Source organism: Trachypithecus francoisi, unplaced genomic scaffold, assembly GCF_009764315.1.
Source record: "Trachypithecus francoisi isolate TF-2019V2 unplaced genomic scaffold, Tfra_2.0 Lachesis_group21, whole genome shotgun sequence".
NCBI lineage: Eukaryota > Metazoa > Chordata > Mammalia > Primates > Cercopithecidae > Trachypithecus > Trachypithecus francoisi.
The window spans coordinates 56,820,734-56,840,476 of NW_022681467.1; positions in this window are offsets into that span (position 1 = coordinate 56,820,734).

A 19,743-nucleotide genomic window follows, 5' to 3' on the forward strand; every position below is an offset into this window, starting at 1 on the left:
TTGTCTATGAACCAGGAAGCAGCCCTCACCAGACACCAAATTTGCCAGCACCATGATCTTGGACTTCCCAGCCCCTTGAACTGTGAAGAAATGGACTAAGGTGAACCTGACACAAATTCCTGTCATTTTGGAACTCATAGTTTCATGGGAGTTGACAACAAGAAGCCAAATGAATAGGTGAAATACACAGTGCACAGGAACCTATGTGGGGAACTCAAGCAGGACAGGGGGTAGGAAGTTTTGGGGTGGAGAGGGGAGGCCACCTCATGAAGGTGAGAGAGTATTAGGTGTGTTTCCTCCTTACATGAGACAATTTCCAACAAGATTCACATCTGGAATAATGGAGAGGGTGATGTATTAAAAACGCTAAACATTCATTCAGATATTTCTTGAGTGTCTGCTTTGTACTGGGCACTGATATATCACTCAACAAAATAAAGATGCCTCTGTCTTAAGCTTCCGGTCCCGTGTGGACAGCCCAAAAGTAGGGAGCAGACGAGATAAACCATCATTGACTCCATAGGACGAGGCATGGCACAGAGTGTGATGAGTGCTGGGGGAGTGGGTTGAAATTGTTTTGTGGGGTGGACAAGGCCTCTTTTAGAAGATGACAACTGAGTGAGGGGGAAGAAGGAGAGGGAGAGGATTGTGTGGACACTGGGGAAGGACATTCAGGGCAGAGGACCACCTAGAAGAAGGTCTCAAGGTGGGGCTTGTTCCAGGTGTGTGTGTGGAGTAATGAGCAAGCCGGCGAGGTGGGGCCAAAGTGAGGCTGATGGGTAAAGAGGAGAGGAGGTCTGAGCCTTATTTACTCAGCAAGCATGCCAAGCGCTAGCCTGATCTGACCTGACTGCTAACCTTTCCAGAGTCCTTCATGCATACCAGGGGCTGTGTTTAAATCATCTTAAAGGTATGTTCATTTTATAGATGGGGACCCATTTTACAGATGAGGAAACTGAGGCTTAGGCTAAAAGCAAACTTTCCAAAGTCTCGCAGAATGTAGCCAACACCAGGCACAAATGAAATCCTCCCTGGCACTCAGTGGGGGTCCCGAATGCTTGGCGAGCCTGCATCCCCAGGCATCCAGGAGACAGCAGGGAATGGAGAATGGGTGGCCCTTTCCATGGGCCTTGGAGCAGCTGGGGAGGCAGAGCTGACAGGAACAGGGCCGCAGGGAGTTGGTGCCCTGATGTTGGGGAGCTACCTAGCTGGGTTGAGACCCAGGTGAAGAACACAGTGCATACAGGCCGTAGGGCTTGCCTTCTTCCTTCCCTCTGGGAAGCAGACTGAGCTCACCCAGAGAAGGCCTTCAAATCGACACCCAGGCCCTCCCCTGGCGGGAGGCAGGGAGAGATGGTGGACGACAATGAGCCTCTGACGAGGAGCCTGTCAGTCCACTGCTGCTGGAGGGGATTTATCTCTAAAATACAGTGTTCTGTTAGAAGGTGCACATTTTCACATCTATTAAATTGCTTTGCATGAAAGTGTACTTTCCTGGTACCATAGCAACCGTGCTTCCTAATCTGATTTAAATTTTTTGCCTTGTGCTGTAGAAGCTAATGCCACACTTTCTGAAGTCAGTGGCTGTGCCGTGCACAGGATGTCCATTTTTGAGAAAAGAAAAATAATCATCCTTGGCTAAAAATCACCAGCACCACCCCCGCCCCACAGGTGGCTGTTCTATGCGAACGGTTACAGATATAGGTGCCAGCATCTTCACCGCTTCCCAGCGGGTAATTGTTATCAGGTTATTGAACCCCTCGGAGCCTCAGTTTCTTCATCTAAAAATCAGAAATTAAAATATTTCTGCCTCACAGGGCTGTCGGAAGGGTTAAACGACATGAAGCATAGGAGAGGCTTAGTTCTGCATCTGACATTTGTTAAGTGCGAAGTAAACAGTAACTAGGGATCTTGTCTTCCTCAATCCCGCTCCTTTATTAAGAGTAATAATTGACGACTGGCAATGTTGCCAGGCTGACTCTGAAATCCATTACTCTCAGTAGCGGCTGCAATGCGGCTTTCCATTTACTGCTTGTCTTCCTCACTATAATATTCCAAGAAGGTGCTCAGCGGTTATTTGAGGAAGGAATGAAAGGCAAGGCTGCCTTTGCGTATCATGCTGTGCTGTTTCCCTGTGTCAGGCAGGTCTTCCTCTCTCAAAATCCACCCCCATGGATCTATTTGGCTTCCCTGCAACAATGCCAGGCGCGATCTGGAGGCCTTGGGTAGGCACTCGCTGTGGTCCTCACTCCCAGGGGGCTGCAGCCCTGTCTCGGACAACCTTGCTCACACGCTGGTGGCATGTAGGATGCTGTTAGTGGGAGGGTTATGGACACATCATGTCCCCATCACGCAGCTGAGAGTTACATCCCTTAGACTCAGCGAGGATGGGCATCTCAGAACCACTCAGCTATGCAGGGCTGAACTCCTCTTCAGTCCAGGGACACAGCGGGCTCCACCCACGGGGGAGCAGAGAGGAAGGGATTCTTGCATCTACACACACAGGGTTTTTTTTTCTTTTACAGAGTCTCGCTCTGTTACGCAGGCTGGAGTGCAGTGGTGCAATCTCCGCCCACTGCAAGCTCTGCCTCCTGGGTTCACACCATTCTCCTGCCTCAGCCTCCTGAATAGCTGGGACTACACGCACTTGCCACCACGCCTGGCTAATTTTTTGTATTTTTAGTAGAGATGGGGCTTCACCAGGTTAGCCAGGATGGTCTCGATCTCCCGACCTCATGATCCACCCTCCTTGGCCTCCCAAAGCGTTGAGATTACAAGCGTGAGCCACCGCACCCAGCCAGGGTTCTTAAACTGGATGGCACATCAGATTCATGGTGGGGGCTGTTAAAATGCATATTTCAGGTATCACAACAGTAATCCTGATTCAGGGGGTTCAGCCTGGGACCCTGGAGCCAGTATTTGCATCTCTCACCCGTGGTTCTTGTGTAGATATCCAGACAGGCACTGTTGAATATCTGTCTTAGTCCATTTGTGCAGTGCATCTGCTGAGTACCTGGGCCTTCCAGAGCTGTGGCCTGAGTGCCTGTGGGTGCCTGTGCCCTCCAGAGCTGTGGCCCGAGCCACATCTAGGTCTGGGCCACACAACTGGGGTGGCCCAGGAGTGCTGAGCCTGAATGAGTGGAGCAGAAACTGGGGAGAGCTCTGACCATCAAGCCCTGAGGTCCCACAGGCACCCTGAGACTCCCCTTGAAACCACCCTGCCTTGAAGGCCCTGGCTGTCTGGGACTGTGATGGGCACAGCAACTCAAATACCTTTACGGTCATTTTTCCGTTGTCTTGATGAATCACATCTGGCTTTTCTCTCTCCATACTCATCTACTTGCTAGAGAAATTAATAGCAGGGGTGTCACTTGACCACACTCGGTTTTCTCTCCCGAACACACCTGTTCATTCTTAACATAGCCAGGCTGAGAATTTTCCCAAGTTTTAAGTGTCACTCCCCTTTTGATTATAAATTCCATCATTAGTTTGTCTCTTCTTACATTTTACTGTGAGTCATCAAAAGAAGTCATGTGGCACTCACAGCACTTGGCTTAGAGATTTCTTCCACCCAGTTTATTACTCATGAGTTCTGCGTTCCACAAAGTGCTACAACATAAACAAAATTTGAGCAAGCTCTTTGCCACTTTATTACAAGGATGGTCTTTCCCTCAGGGTTCAATATCTTGTCTCTCATTTTCATCTGGGACCTCGTCGGACCTCATATTTCTACCAATATTCTGTCTGCGACCACCTAGATAATCTCTAAGAAGACTGAGGCTCTCTCTCCAGCTCTCTTCTTCTGAGCCCTCCCCAGAATCACCCCTAACACTCTTTCATGGCAATACAGATACATATCTATCTATCTATCTATCTATCTATCTATCTATCTATCTATCTCTCTATTTATATATTTATCTATCTATATATCTATCTATATATCTATATCTCTATCTATATACCTATCTATCTACCTACTTGTCTATCTATCTATATTTTATATATTTATCTATCTGTATCTATCTATATATCTATATATCTCTATCTATATCTATCTATACATCTATATATCTATATGTCTATATCTATATCTATAGATGTATATATACATTTTACTTCAAAACTGTTCTCGCCTCTACCCAATACTCAGTTTCAAATTTCAGGTATTTGTGATAGTGACATCCTGCTGCTTGGTACCAGTTTCTGTCTTAGAATGTTTCTGCTGCTATAACAAAATACCAGAGACTGGGGTAATGTATAAACATCACGAATTAATGGATCATGGTTCTCAAACCTGGGAAGTCCAAGTTCAAGGGGCTTGCAGGCTCAGTATCTGATGAGGGCCTGTTCTCTGCCTCTAAGATGATGCTGTGTCCTCTCCTCACATGATGGCAGGGTGAAAAAGAGGCAGGCAGCTCTCTGGAGCCTTTTATATGGGCACCAATCTCATGCATGAGGGTGGGTTCCTTATGGCCTCCTCACCTCCGCAAGGGCCCACCTTCTAATGATAGCTCCTTGGTGATTGGGTTTCAACCTATGAATTTTGGAGAGACACAAACATTGAAGCCATAACAACATCTTAGAGAGTCTAGATGTTGTTGTATTATTTTAGAAAGTGTTATTTATTGTTTAACTATTTAGAGGCAAAATGTTATGATGTTTGTAATGAATATTAAATATATTACATATACCTTAATATACTCCCGAAGGCAGAAAAGACAAAGTAAGCACAGGCAGATTTTAATGATCATTTGGGGAACTGTGTGTGGCAGTTCATTATTGTATTCTCCCTATGTTCCTGTATTTTTGAAATTTTTCATAATAAAAAGGGTTTTTCTTAATGCTGTGATAAGCTAAAGATCTAAGGAACTCAGAAATCCTTGTAGATCTTACCAGCTTTCAACTCCAGCCAGAAAATCTGATGTATTTAAATATTGGTGCTCACCTTGTACCTGAAGAAAATTCAGTTCCTAAAGCCTTACTTTTCAAACTTGAGCAGCTGTGGAATGATTTGTTTTTCCTTCTCCTTCTTTCTTCTCTGACTGACACAGTGGCATCGCTGGGGGACTGCACCTCATAAGCAAACATGACTACTGTGGCCTGACATCACATGCCCTGATGCGATTCTGCAGCTGGAGATTCAGAGGGTTTCATTTTTCCTTCTTCTTCTTCTTCTTTTCATTCTATATGCTGTGGTTTCTGGCACCTCAGGAGAATTTGAAAGGAGAAAACTGTTTTCCCTAACTAGCGTGAAAAATGCAAAATCCATGCAGTGTGCACTCTCCCTGCCCCACACACCATGCACACCCACAGGGGGCGCTCTTGGCATGAGCCTCCATGAGGTTCCTTGTGGCTTTGGAGCCCAGAGTGCTCATGACCACAGAATCTGAGGTAGCAAAGGGAGGGACCAGGGCCAGTCTCCCCAAGTCTCTCCTGTCTCATCTGTGGACCATTTGGATGGTGCTTCAGCCTCTTTGTAAAGTTCTCCAAGGATGGGAAGAAAGCAAAATAAACCATGGGTCCAATTAATTTCCAGATCTGAATGCCTGGAGATGTAAGGCACACCTAGGGAGATACGGGAATACAATGAGCAGGCTTTAAATAGCCCAGATCCCAAATCTGGCTCCACCACGTACCACCTGTGTACCCTTTATATCGTTGAACCTCAGTTTCCTGATTTGTCAAATTAGGGGGAAGTGAATTTTTGGAATACTTTTGGGAAGACTGGATGAGAAAATTCGTGTGAAGCATTAGCCTGGCATATAGTTACCATCCAATAAATGTAATAATATTTACTTTTGTGTGGTCCTATGCACACACATACAGATTCATCAATACTGAAGCACCTCCAGACCGCCCTCTCTCCTGTGCACATCTTTAGGTAAGGCAATCCCCTCTGCACAAATCCAGGGAACCACTTAGCTCCACTCAGTACCAAATGAAAGAAAGAGTGTGTCCATGGAAACAGAGAACACGAGGTTTTAGGGTTGAGAGGGGACCTTCAGAACATGACATGCCTCCCCCATTCCCCCTTACACTCCGCTCTCATCAGCTTCCTGAGGCTTTCCCCTGCACTTAGCGTAAATGCAACCCTCAGCTGCAAGGCCCAGTAGTATCTGGCCCCTCCCACCTCCTCTATCTCAGGGAATCTCAGTCCTGCTCCTTCACTGTGTTCCCACCACTCTGGTCTCCTCCCAGTTCCTCCCATAGAACCAGCAAGGGAGGGGCCATTGCACACACTGGCCCCAGCTGGGAACGCTGCCTGCCTTCCTCCCCAATCCCACAGCCCAGAGACCCATGTGACAAGGCTTTCTCTCTCCCCCGCCGGGTCACCTCCTCTGCAAGTTCTTCCTGGAACACCCCTCTAGAAGCAAGTCCCTGCCCCGAGTTCATGTCACCCTCATTGTCCCTTTCGTATCTGTCCTTGTAGGTTCATCTGTTTGCCTCTGCTAAAGTGGCTTGTTAGAGATGCTACCATGCATGGGCTCCATGAGACCTCAGAGAGAGGTGACTTTGCTCATGGCATTTTCCCAGGCCTACTTGCCTCTCAGTACACTAGGAGGGAGGGAGGGGACACCTGGCCACTGGATACGAAGGGGAACCACAGCCGGAGGACCCAGAGGCAGGGCAGAAGCTCAGCCCAACTCCATCCAGTGCCCCTCAAACTGAGCCAGTTGTAGGAAGGAGGTAAGTGAGACCTCACCTCAGCCTGGGAGACATCTAAAGAACAAAACAAGCGACTCCGAGAGGGTCCCCCTGTGGGCAGTCGCTCGCTGCTGCATTGCTTTAGCAGAGTGGTGCAGAATGCCATCTTGGTCTAAATATCTCCCCTCCTGGCCTCTTGCGCTGTGGGGATTCTGCCATCAGAAGTGTTCCCTGTATGAGTCAGGAGGCTCTCAGTGGCTGGTGACAGAGACCACATTCGAACCACTTAACAAAGGGAGATGGCTGCCCAGAGTCTCAGAGAGTCCCAGCGCCTGCAGCAGAATCCCTCAGGCACTCTGGGCTGCAGTGCTCCAAAGGCCCTTCACCATGTCTGGCTCCCTCACTGCCTGCCACACCCCCCAACTGCCTGTCGGCTTTGTTGTCAGGCTCCTGGGTACACGGCTTTAGAAAAGAGCCACAGCAGGAGTGGCCCCCACAGCCTGGTGCCCTCAGGAAGGCTGGCGGAAGCCTCACAGTGGTTTTAATCTGGCTGATAAGGGACACGTCTCCAGCCCAAGCACATCACTTGGTGCTCCTGTTGGCCAGATCCAGGTTCTGTGATCCGATCCTTACCAATGCAACTGCCATGACAAATGGGGCAGAGGGGTTTTCCATAGGGCAGCTGGGCACTGATTCTAAAGGACAGGAGCGGTGCCACTGGAGTGGCCCAAACGACAGTCCCGCCACCAAGGGTATGCTTGCAAAAGACTTGTATGCAGATTAGTACTTCCTGGCGGGGGGTGGGGGTGTGTCCTCACACACCTGGGGAACATTCTGTCCTATGAGCAGCAGTAATTTCTCATCGAGGAAGGAGGTGTTGTGGGTGAGGACAGTAACACCAGCACAACTCCATGGTCGGGGCAGGGACTCTGTATACCCTCTTCTCCCCGCCAACCACATTCCCCTTGAGGTCGACTCAGTCTCAATGTCCCTCCCCATGTGTACAAGGAGTTGGGATTTCACTTACATGGTTGCAAAGAAGGTGAAAAAATACCTGTGTAGGAGATGCTGGGTGCGGTGGCTCACGCCTGTAATCCCAGCCCTTTGGGAGGCTGAAGTAGGGGGATCACTTGAGGTCAGGAGTTCAAGACCAGCCTGGCCAACATGACAAAACCCAGTCTCTACTAAAAATACAAAAATTAGCCAGTGCCTGTAGTCCCAGCTACTTGGTAGGCTGAGGCAGGAGAATCACTTGAACCCAGGAGGTGGAGGTTGCAGTGAGCTGAGATCGTGCCACTACACTCCAGCCTGGCGGACACAAAGAGACTCTGTCTCCAAAAAAAAAAAAAAAAAGTGTAGGCAAAACCACCCAATGAAAATCACTGCAATAGTCTGTAACGCACAAGTGGCTCCTGTACAGAGATTCATATGCAGGCATGGTTTCAGGAACCACTCACCAGGCTCAAGAAAGGGAAGAAGACAGCTGCCTACAAGCAGAGACTTCGGCATTCAAATCACCCAGTCCACGCAAGTCCAAATGCCTCATGGAGAGGTCAGAATGGTCCTGCCATCTGAACCCTCTTTTCTGTTTGTTAGTTTCTTTATCCTTAGAACCTTGATCCATGTACTTGTCATGAAAATTATTGCTCCTATGAGGAAGCCATGTTCACAGCCTCCCAGTACCAGTTACCTGTTGCCACAATAACACTGTGTTCATGACCAGCCTGAAAACTCAGAGGCTTACATAATAAGCGGGAACTCGGCCCCACATCAGCGGAGCATCACCTGACAGGGGCTAGCTTCAGTTGACGACTGACAGGCTGAAGTCCACCCCGGCTCCATCCACAGCAGGCAGGAGCAGGAGCCACAGCAAGCAAGTGCAGCCCTCCATGCGCTATCTCAGCTTCAGCTTCTGTCACGGTCACTCGCACCCCATGAGCCTCAGCGGGTCACACCATCGGTGTTGGGTGCTGCAAAGTGACCTATCCCAGGTGGAACTCAGGATACCCAAGGAGTGAAGAATTAAGGGCCATCTGATCTTCCACCCTGACACACAGTGGGCGCTCAACAAAAACTGTGTTGGCTTCAAATTCAGATCTTTCATGATCGCATCCACATATTCTGCAGAGAATTCACCCACTGAATGGTACCCACCATTCCCTTCTTAACAGCAACTAAATCCCATCTTCCTGCCAAGGGCTAAATCCTGAGGGCAGGGAGCATGTACATCTCTTTCATGTTCCTTTCTTCAGCAAGGAGAAAAGAGATCAATGAACATAGACTGACTGACCAAAGAACAGCTGGACTGACCTGTGTCTGCAGCATCTGAAATGCTCCAGGTCCTGCGCAGAAAAACTTCATGTGGAATGTCATTTTTTAACATTTCATTGTGGAAAATTTAACAAATACTAAAGAAGGCAGAATAGCATAAACCTCTATATACTGCCTTGACTTAATGACGAGCTGTATTTTACCATGTTTCCTTCAAATGATTTTTCCTTGAGAATTTTAAAAGTAAAATACTGACAATATGACATTTCATTTCTAGTTTAATACTTCAGTATATACCTCTTAAAGAAAAAGACATTTACTTATAAACCACAATACCATTATCAGACTTAACAAACTAAATGGTCTTCCTTAATATCTGGTACCACGTCCATATTCAAATGTCCTCCATTGCCCTACAAATACCTTTTGATAATGGCTTTGTTCCAATCAAATCCAGATAACCCACATAAGACACATTTGGTTGTTCTGTCACTTAAATATCTTTTAATCTAGAAGAGCCATGACTTTTTATTTATGTCACTGACTTGTTGGGGGAATGTATCTACTTTTAATCTGCACAATAGCCATGCAATGTAATTATACTTATCCCCATTTTCCAATGAGAAGACTGACAAAGTCAGTGTCATCAAAAAGGAGATCTGCTTTCATTCTCAAAACCACACTCTTTCTGCCATTGCAGGTCCGTATCAGGAGAGGAAAAAGAAAGGCACTAAAACCTTCAGTTTACATTGTGAAAAGCAACACTCACATTTAAGGTGGGTTTCTAGCACATTTTGACACAGCTGGGCTATTTCTGCAAAAGAAAAGGAAATGGCAATGGAAAAGTGGCAATTCTAGCCTTATGGAGGAGTAATATTTCTTCCCCCCAGTGCACATCCCATTCTGTGCTGGGCAGAAACTATCTAGCAAATCAAGAACATAAAACTGAGGGGTTTATCTTTACAAATATGGGGGTTGTCAGACAGCATAAACAACCAAAATCGAAGATCTGATTGTCTTTACGATTTTACACCCTGACCATCTATTAAGTGATTTGCAAAAAGGAAGATGCTTCCCATGGCCCCAATGATGTGAAAATGTGGGTTTCTGCTTCTCTCTGGTTGATCCTTCGAAGAGGCATGTGCTGGAGAACTCCTTAATAATACTGGGGAAAAAATATCGTGGAAATCTCCACGAGGCGAATTAAGGATTATAAGGGCTCTTCTTCCTTCAAGTTCTTTTAAGCAAGGTTGCTTTGCAGAGAGAGATTTGTAGAACAGTTTCTCTAAAAGCAAATGCTGGCTGATAAAAGTTCAACAGCTCTGAGAATTGAGTTACAAGCTCTTTTCCTGTGCTTGCACCAAGAGTGCGAGGGGCTTTCAAAATTCCATTTCTTCCATATTGCTACAACTTAGGAATTCACTTTTGAAATCCTGATGCCTGATGGATGAATTTTTAAAATTTATGTCCCTAGAATATCCTGTGGGTATTTAATAGTAGATATGAAAAATTCCAAATATCTGAGCATTCTGTTTTAGATCTGGCAGCCTCTTATAATGAGCTCAGCTAGATCACCCAGAAAGGGTCCCTACAGACCTACCTACCAAAAAGCAGGGAGGAGCAGGTGCACCCCACGGAGGAGAAGTCCACTGTGGGTGCCATGCAAACCAAAGAGCATGATAGGGAGTCCAGAAATGGGAGGCACAGGCTAACTGAGAAACCAGGGGTCACACTCCAGAATCTCCCTGCTCAAAAGATGTCTTTTTAATTCTTCAGTCCTCAGCTTAATTTTTCGAAACTCTTCCAGGGAACAAGGTTTTCTCTTATAAATGGAAACTAGAAAATGGTGTAAGACTCTGTTTAATAAAACTATAGGAGATAGAGAAGATGTTTTGGAATCTGATGCAAGTCTGAGAAACAAGAATGGCTCAGCACCAGGGTTTGGTGAGCAAAACAAGTGAGGGCTTTCAAGCCGATTTTTTTTTTTTTTTTGGTATAAAAAGGGTGGTTCCTTTTGATGGGTGATGTAATGGTGCCCCTGCAAGTCATAAGATGAGATGCAATTTCAACTTCTCAAGTCTCAGTTGGCAGATCCGTCCCAGTCTCCTCCATTTTCACAGCACAACCCATTTCCAAAGAGAATCCCAAGACTAATATCCTCTGACAAGAGTCTAAGAATTCCAATGAAAATATTTTTCAAGGCCAGAATCCTGAAAAAGTTGAGCCATCCCTTTAGATTCCCTGGGGCCATTCCAGTTTTTACCAATACTCAATCCACAAGGTATGGAAAGTTTATATGTTGCAATTTTTTTTTTCTACTAAAGGAACCTCAATTTGCAATGAGATAAGTTTAGATAAAATTAATCATAATTGCAAATAATATGGAAAAAATTTTATGGATACTGTCTTTCATCAGTGTCCATGACTTCTAAAATCGTGACTGACACATCACAGCATGACCGTGCTCTTTAACAGGAGAAGACTTCTCCAGCACCCTCCCGTGTCCTTTTTCTCCTCCTTTGCACTGGAATATTGCACCAACAGGACTCATTCGGCACTGATAATGAGTTTTCCAGCATGAAGAAGGAGTGAGCCCTTGAGTCTCTCAATATTGGCAAAGCTTTTCCTTTGCCCTGAGTTTCCACTCTGAAGACCTATCACTGAAAACGCAGCCTCAAATTCATCCGTGGGGAAATCAATAACAAATCAAGCAGCTATTCACTCAGATTTATTGGCATAACCAGGTGAGGAAGCCAAAACTCTCCAAGAGTGGGTTGTTGATTATGAGTCAGGCAGTCGGAAACAAGCTACTACTGGATTTCATGCTGATGTGATAAATTCTGCTACAGCCATGGATCAGACAAGTGGTAACTCAAATGGATGGTTCCTCAAGATGCAAAAGCATATTTCATTCCACTTACAGCTTGATACAGCTAATCAGTCTTAATCTCAGCATAACTCATGAGTCCAGAAGAATCTTCTGGAAGGCACAGGTATAAGGCTCTTTTTGAACAGGCTCATAATTTCTGTGCACTAAAATCCTGTGGGGAATTTTCTTTGAATCATGATTTGAGGAGGAGTTCATTCCCAGGATATTTTTATGGGATCTCTTAATGATATCTGGTGATCGACAGCCAGGTGTCTGTCATTGACACTTTGAGTGCTTAGTGGAGCTGAACGATGGCACAGAATGGGATCTGGGGTTTAGACTCTTGGTAGTTTTGAAATTGAAAAAAAGGGGTTTGACGTGAGCTGACAACATGGCGCCTTTACAAATGCTAACATTTATTTTAAAATCTAAAGCCTGATTTTTTTAAAAAAAGGACAATTAAATCCTTCTCATTTCTTGCCCTAAGACTCTGTGTTCTCTGGCCAGTGTCACAGGGGCACTTGCAGTTTTAACATCTAGTTTAGAACAAATGAGGCCTGCTACATTGACATTCCCTTCAAATCCCCACCGCGTCACTGAGAAAAGAACAATCTCGCTACTCAGAGGTTTTACATCTTCCTAACCACTTTTACAGCTGCATTTATTTATTTAAAAAAATTGGAAATGACTGATGTGAGTCGAACTTAATGCTCATGAGACTCTGTGGACTTTCCTGTCAAAGGACATGAATCAGAACATACAGGTGCACATTTCTGGTTAATGTCCAAATCCTGTCAACACAATGCACGTTTTAGAGAGCAATCTAAGGAACCTGAACTGTCCTTGATTCAGAGAAAAATAGGTTATAATTCCAAACATCTGCTTCTTACAAATAACACCACTTAAATGAGAAGTACAGAGTTCACATTCTGAAGATGAAGTCTGATGATTTTGCCTACAACAATTGCACTACGGGAACATGGTTGTCAGTGGCGTGATCCTTGCTTTGCACCTTTGGAAGGAGAACGGGCTGGGATCCTGAGAGAACAACAGAGAGGTCAGTGTGACCATGGCAGAGAAGTAGCCTGTTTGTACCAGTGGTTCCACTTCGTGCTGTAATGACGCCCTTTCCAATGTGACTTGGCACCTCCTCCTATGAGGAGGTGGAATCTCTGTCCTCAGCCTTTGAATGTGGGCTGGGCTTGCAACTCGCTAGGGCCACAACGATTTCACACTGAGGTCTCAGGAAGCTTTGACACAGGTTGTTTGTACTCTGGGAACCTTGCCTTCACTGCAAGGGCAGGCTCAGGCCGGCATGCTGGAGGAGAAAAGACCATGTGGAGGATAACTGACGTTATGTGGCCAGCACCAGCAAACCCCCAGAAACAGGGCTGTCTAAGCAATCACTACAGACCACAGAGGAAAGAGAGAGCCCAGCTGAGACGACGTGAACTATCCAATGATGCTCAGCCCAAATTGCCAGGCCTCAGAACCAAGAATTAAAAGTGTTAAGCCTCTGAGACAAATGGTTTATGCCATTAAGCTTCAGAGTAGTTCTTCATGGGGTTTAACTAGTTCAGACCCCATAATAGCGTCTCTCTCTCTCACACATACACCTCTATGTCTCTCTTATCTCCCTCTCTCATTTCTGTCTTTCTATCTCTGTTTCCATCTCTCGCTTCCCACAGTCTCACAAACTCAGCCAAGGAGCCCCAGATCTGCTGTAGCACTTTCATGGGAGAGGAGTCTTATCTCTACAGGAAGGTGGGGGACACAGCTTAGGTTATGTTTGCCAAACCTTATGGTCTCGGGACCATTTTCACTCTTTAAATAAGTAAGAGTAACCTCAAAGAGCTTCTGCTTATGTGGGTGATGTGTATCAGTATGTATCATTTTGAAAAGCTGAGAAAATATTAAAAGTCAAGAAAATGCAAGTATGCGTGCCGTTAACCATCAGAGCAATGACGTCATCCCAGTTCACACAACTGCTGTAAAACTCCACTGCACGCTCATAAAAAAAATGAGAGTAAGAAATGAATATAACCGCTAGTGTTTCTATGGAAGTAATTTTGCCCTCGTGTACCCCTGAGAACTTCTGACTTGAGCTGAAATGAAAGAATCAGCTGGACCATTGTCTCAGATATTCCCAGGCTCTCACAGTGTTTCCCTACTCTGTCTGCTAGGTTTTGCTTATGATGAAAATCATCAGAATATTAGCGCAGGTAGTTAGGCCTACATGAACAGGGGAGAAAAAACACCCCCAACAACCCCAGGAATGTCTCAGGCAACTATCAGGTGACGGTCAGGTGGTTGTTAAACTGTTTCTCTAAAATAATAGTTGGTTGCAGCTGGTGCCAGGGAATGGCAGTCTCCCAACAGGTAGAAAATCCCTGAAACTGGTGATCAGCAGCTTCCTGATAAGCTCTCAGGAGCCAAGTGGGCTCAAGCGTGAGTGCTAAGAGGCAACATGGCAGAGTTTAACTGGGATATGGCCTTCCTCTAGGAACACTGGACTAGTAAGGGGAAGACGCCTCAGATAAGCATATGCACCACTTCAGGAAACACCTTGTGCGTGTGGTCCCTCCTAAGTGCTGGCCGGTCACTGCACATGTGGTCAGTCCACCCAAGGAAAGAATCAGGGGAGAAGAAATGCAGATTCCCAGAAGCATGCCGATGTGTAAGACCCCAAGTCAAAGTCAAGCTTGATCTTTCAACTCACCTGCTTGGTCCTCTTCCAAGTGTACTTTACTTTCTTTCGTTCCTGCTCTAAAACTTTTTAATAAACTCTCACTCCTTCTGAAACTTGCCTTAAACTCTCACTCTGTCTTATGCCCTTCAGTTGAATTATTTCCTTTGAGGAGGCAGGAACCAAGTGGCTGCAGACCCATACAGTTCGCCGCTGCTAACAAGAATGTAAACATTAAATGGCTTGCTTATTAGAATGCTTTGGAATTTACTACCCAATGGTAAAATGTATACAGTTAATAAGCATTATATAGGATACACACTCTAAAATTATTGTAATTATTGCATCTCCATGGTAATATTTATTTTTAATGCATTACATGCTTACCTTGGAATTCATTGAGCTAACCGGGGAACTAATTTTGGGAAGCCTATTCAGATCTTACATAAAGTAGCTTCTGCTCTTTCTTGGTGATAATGTTTTGAAGAATTTCTCTTCTTTCCTTAAATTGTGGTGCAATACCTGATCTCTCCCTCAGGAAGCCCCTTACACCTCCTTTCAGGCTTGTCTTTATGCAAATCAAAGAGAGAAACGATATTAGTTACTATCACTGCAATAACTACTCCTACTACTAGTACTCTACTGCTGCTACTACTGCTACAGATAATAATAGTTGTCTGAGCTGTGTTAGAGTTGAATGGGAAGTGAAGACCTGAAGCCAGTGTCTACAGACCACAGACCACACTTGGAGGATGTTCAGATGAGGAGAAGAAAGGAAAGATGGCTGGAGGCTCAAACACACACGCTGCACACACTGAGCCTGTGAAACTGAAGGAGAGGGGGACGGGAGTGGATGGGTATAATTTGGAGAGTTCCAGAGGTTGAATTAGACTTCCATGATGGCCTAAACTTTTCTCACCAAATCAGAAGAAAGCCTGTCTGCCAAGATTGTCCCCAAACCCCGTATCTTGTCTCAGTGCTCTATAAATACCTGTTCCTAGATTCTGGTAGATAAAGTTGTACTAACTGTGGATGACCTTTCCAATTAAACTCCTTCCTCCTCAATGAAGACACCTGACAACATTGATGACCTGGGTCAAAAAAAGAAAATGTGCTGCTTTGCACTCCTTTTCCGGGTTGCCCTCCAGGTTCTCTTTGAATCCACACAAACTTCAGCTGTTGGGCAAGCCTGGCTCCCCTCCACCCAACCCTGGAGCCATTGTGGATAACAGAGCTTGCTCCCGGTAAGCGTCCTGTTGAGGTCACTTGACTCTGCAGCATCATAGAGTAGAAGAAAAAGCATCCAGAGTCCTCTCCAGAAGACACAGGAGCCCAAGGAACCAGACTGAGACATAGGATTTGGGAATCATCTTGATAGAGAGCTTCCTCCTAATTTGATGAGAAAAATTCAGGCCATCAGGGGAGATCTAAGTCAACTTCCTGAGCTCCCCAAATTTTACCCAGTTACACCCATCTTCTCCTGGTGGGGATGGCTCCCAGGATCCAGGCTTGGACAGGTGTCCACAGCAGGACAGAGACCAAAATCAGGGTAGGACAATGTTGATGACAGCATCTGGGGAGACACAGAGACAAGGGCCAACAGGACGGAAGCCTGGAGCTCCATTGGAGGGAGTGAGCAACTGCAGACATCAGATCCCAGGAGACGGGGGAGAAGCAGAATCATTAGGGTTTAGCAAGGTCTGAAGAGAAAGGAGGCAGAGCCCAAGAACTTCCCCGGGGTATAAGAGCATGCGGACACCTTCAGTTCTGTGTGTGGCGGAGGAGAGAGAGGTGTTAGAGGTACCCAACAGTCACAAAGTTTCCCAGAAATGAGGTCTCTGAGTGATTGGCAGAAAACCTCCATCAGCTCTTTTTTTTTTTTTTTTTTTGGCTTCGTTTTATCTGCTTTGCCCCCTGTGAATCCATGCACCTAGAACACAATATTTACTGAGCGTCTACTTTATGACTGGCATTGTTCTCCATGCCAGAGTTTAAGCCAGAAACAAAGTAGACAGAAGTTCACACCCTCGCCAAGTTTCCAGACAAATGCATGCATCCTGAGTTGGATAAGTCTAAGGGCTACGAAGACAGGTGCAGTGAGCAGATGAAGAGGGACCAGCCATGGGGGGAGGTGGAGCTGGGTAGATTCAAGGATGAGCAAGGAGGAACTCTTTGAGGAGATGATATTAAAGGAGAAATCTGAAGCAACTGAGGGGGCTAGCCAGGACTAGGGAACTAGGGGAATGGGTTAAGAACACTGTGCCTCAGTTTCTTCCATTGTAACACAGGCATAAAACTAGCTGCTGTGTAAGGTTGTTTGATTTTATATGAGGTTCCTTATGTAAAACACTTAGGGCATAGTAAAGGGTATGGTAGACAATCATAGCTCTGTAAAGAGTATTATAGACAATCATCATCATCATCCCTGTCATCATTATCATCATTATTTATTTTCTCTCCAGGGCAAACCTATTGCACGTTTAGGATTTGTCCACAGAGAAAATGATTGTCCTTGAAGTAACAGGACTGAAGGGCCCTTGATCCTTCCCAGTTCCCTGGCACTGCTGATATTAACGACTTTGCTGACTTCACTAAGACAATAAATTTGGGCTCTAATCCTTATGGGGAAGAGAATCCATTTTCATGGTGGCTGTACATCCAAGAGGAAAGGTTCATAGTTCCACATTTCAGTTAATTATAGCTCTGAATAATTTAGACGTTAGAAATACATTCATACCATTAGCTTTTATGGTGGATTTTTACTTTTCTTCTTCCTGGTCCCCATTTCAATTAAGAAATTTCAAGTTTTATAAGGGATCAATGGGTGGGCACCACATCATTAATTTAATGAGAAAGTTTATATGAGTGTTCAATTCCTTTGTCAATTCTCTTTCCCTTAATTTGTAAAATTATTTAGAAAAAAACTAAAATTCCAATAGAGACAGAACATTTAAAGATATAAAGAATAAAACTGCATGAAGCACACACACTCACACACGCACACACACACAGACACGAGTGAACACAAATGAAACCTGAATCTGTAGTAATCTGAATAAGATTAGTGCGGTGTATCTATACTGATACCCTGGTTGTGATCTTGTGCTGGTTATGCTAGATGTTACCATCAGGGGAACCCAGGGGAAGGGTTCATAGGATCTGTCTGCATTATTTTTTATAACTACGTATGAATACATGTAATATATGTATCTTTTACACATATGTGTGTGTATATATATGCATACACACACACATATATTTATGTAAAAGAGTGCACTTTTTGGCAAAATGTCAACTCCTCAATAAGATAAAACTAATAATAACTCTAAAAATTTGTAGAAAATGCAGGCATTCTTTTCTTAAGTTAAACTCAGTGACCACACAGTCTACGAATTGTCCTTCCACTTTCTTCTGTAAGTATTCAGTTCTCCTTGCTAACCTGGTGCTTTATACATGTTTCCTCTTTCTGTGAAGGGCATCGCTGTTCTTCCTACAAGCCAGAAACCCAAAACCTATCCCGATTCCCTCCCTCCCTCACTCGCCATTGCAAATCCCGAGTGAATCCATAATCACCTTGCCTCCCACACATGCCTATGTGCGTCCACTTCGGCCTCTCTCTCTCTCCAGCAGCATCCAGGCACCTGCCCATCATCTCTCACGTGGGCAGTTGTGGGAACTCCCTTCACATCGATTGATTCTCTGTCTTCTCTCCACCCTCCCAATGCTGTTCTCCTCTCAGCAGCCAAGATAACCTTTAAAAAAATACAAATCTGAGCACTTCCCTCTATGCCTTCCCCCACTCTTCAAAACAGAATCTTCCCCCAAACCCTATTAGGTCAGTCAGCTAGGTTGCTGTCCTTTCACACCCCAAGCACTCCAGCACTCCCCAGGAATTTATTTCCCTGTGCTGTTCCCACTGCCTGGATGTCCCCAGTCCCCAGCACTCCAGCCCACTTCCTTAAGTCAGCCTCTAATCTTCCCCCACATCTCCACACAGGCATCCTTTCCTAGGAACCAGCAGGGACAGATCCCTCTGCTGCAGGCGTCACAGAGCACATCCCTTCTCTTCACAACAGAGCAAGTGCACGCTCTTCTGGGTAACGATTATTTTAAGCGAGGTGTAATATACATGCTTTAACATGTGCAGATCTCAAGTATTCAGTTCAATACGTTTGACAACTGTCTACACTCATAAAGCCACCACCGCAAACAAGCCATAGACTACTTCCATCACCCAGAAAGTTTCCTCATATCTTTTTGAGGGAAACCCCACCCTTAGAAGCAACTACCATTCTGATTTGTTTCACCACAGATCAGCTTCATCTACTCTTCAATTTCACAGAAACAGACTCACACAGCATCCATTCTCTTGTCTCCAGCTTCTTGGATGTTGCTGCATGCACTAGTAAGTAGTTTTTTTAGTTTTTTTTTTTTTTTTTTTTTTTTTTTGAGACAGAGTCTCACTCTGTTACCGAGGCTAGAGTGCAGTGGCACAATCTCGGCTCACTGCAACCTCCACCTCTCGGGTTCAAGCGATTCTCCTGCCTCAGCCTCTTGAGTAACTGGGATAACAGGCACCCACCACTACGCCTGGCTAATTTTTGTATTTTTAGCAGAGACGGGGTTTCTTCATTTTGGCCACGCTGATCTCGAACCCCTGACCTCAGGTGATCTGCCAGCCTCAGCCTCCCAAAGTGCTAGCATTATAGGCGTGAGCCACTGTGCCCCACCAGTAAGTAGATTCTTGATATTGCGAGTACTACCCAGAATCCATGCCTTAATTCTCCAACTGAGGAGCATCCAGTCATTTCTAGTTCTTGTCTGTTACAAATAAGGCAGCCATGGAAATTGTCGGAGAAGTCATTGTATGGACATATGTTTTCATTCTTCTTGGATAAATACCTGTGGGGTCATAAGGTACATGTATCTTTAACTTGACAAGAAACTCTCAAGTGATTATTTAAAAGGCTGTACAAGTTTGCATTTCCTTGTACCAGCCATATATGAGACTTCCATTCACTCCACATCCACTCCAACAACGCCTTGTTGATCTTTCCACATTAACCATTCAAGCGAATGTGAAATGGTATCTCACTGTGTGTTTGGGGTTTGTTTTGAGACAGGGTCTTGCTCTGTAGCCCAGGCTCTAGTGTAGTGGTGCGATTAGTGGTGCGATTAGAGCTCACTGCAGCCTCAACCTCCTAGGCTCAAGTGATCCTCCCACCTCAGCCTCCCAAGTGGCTGGGACTACAGGCACATGCCACCATGCTTG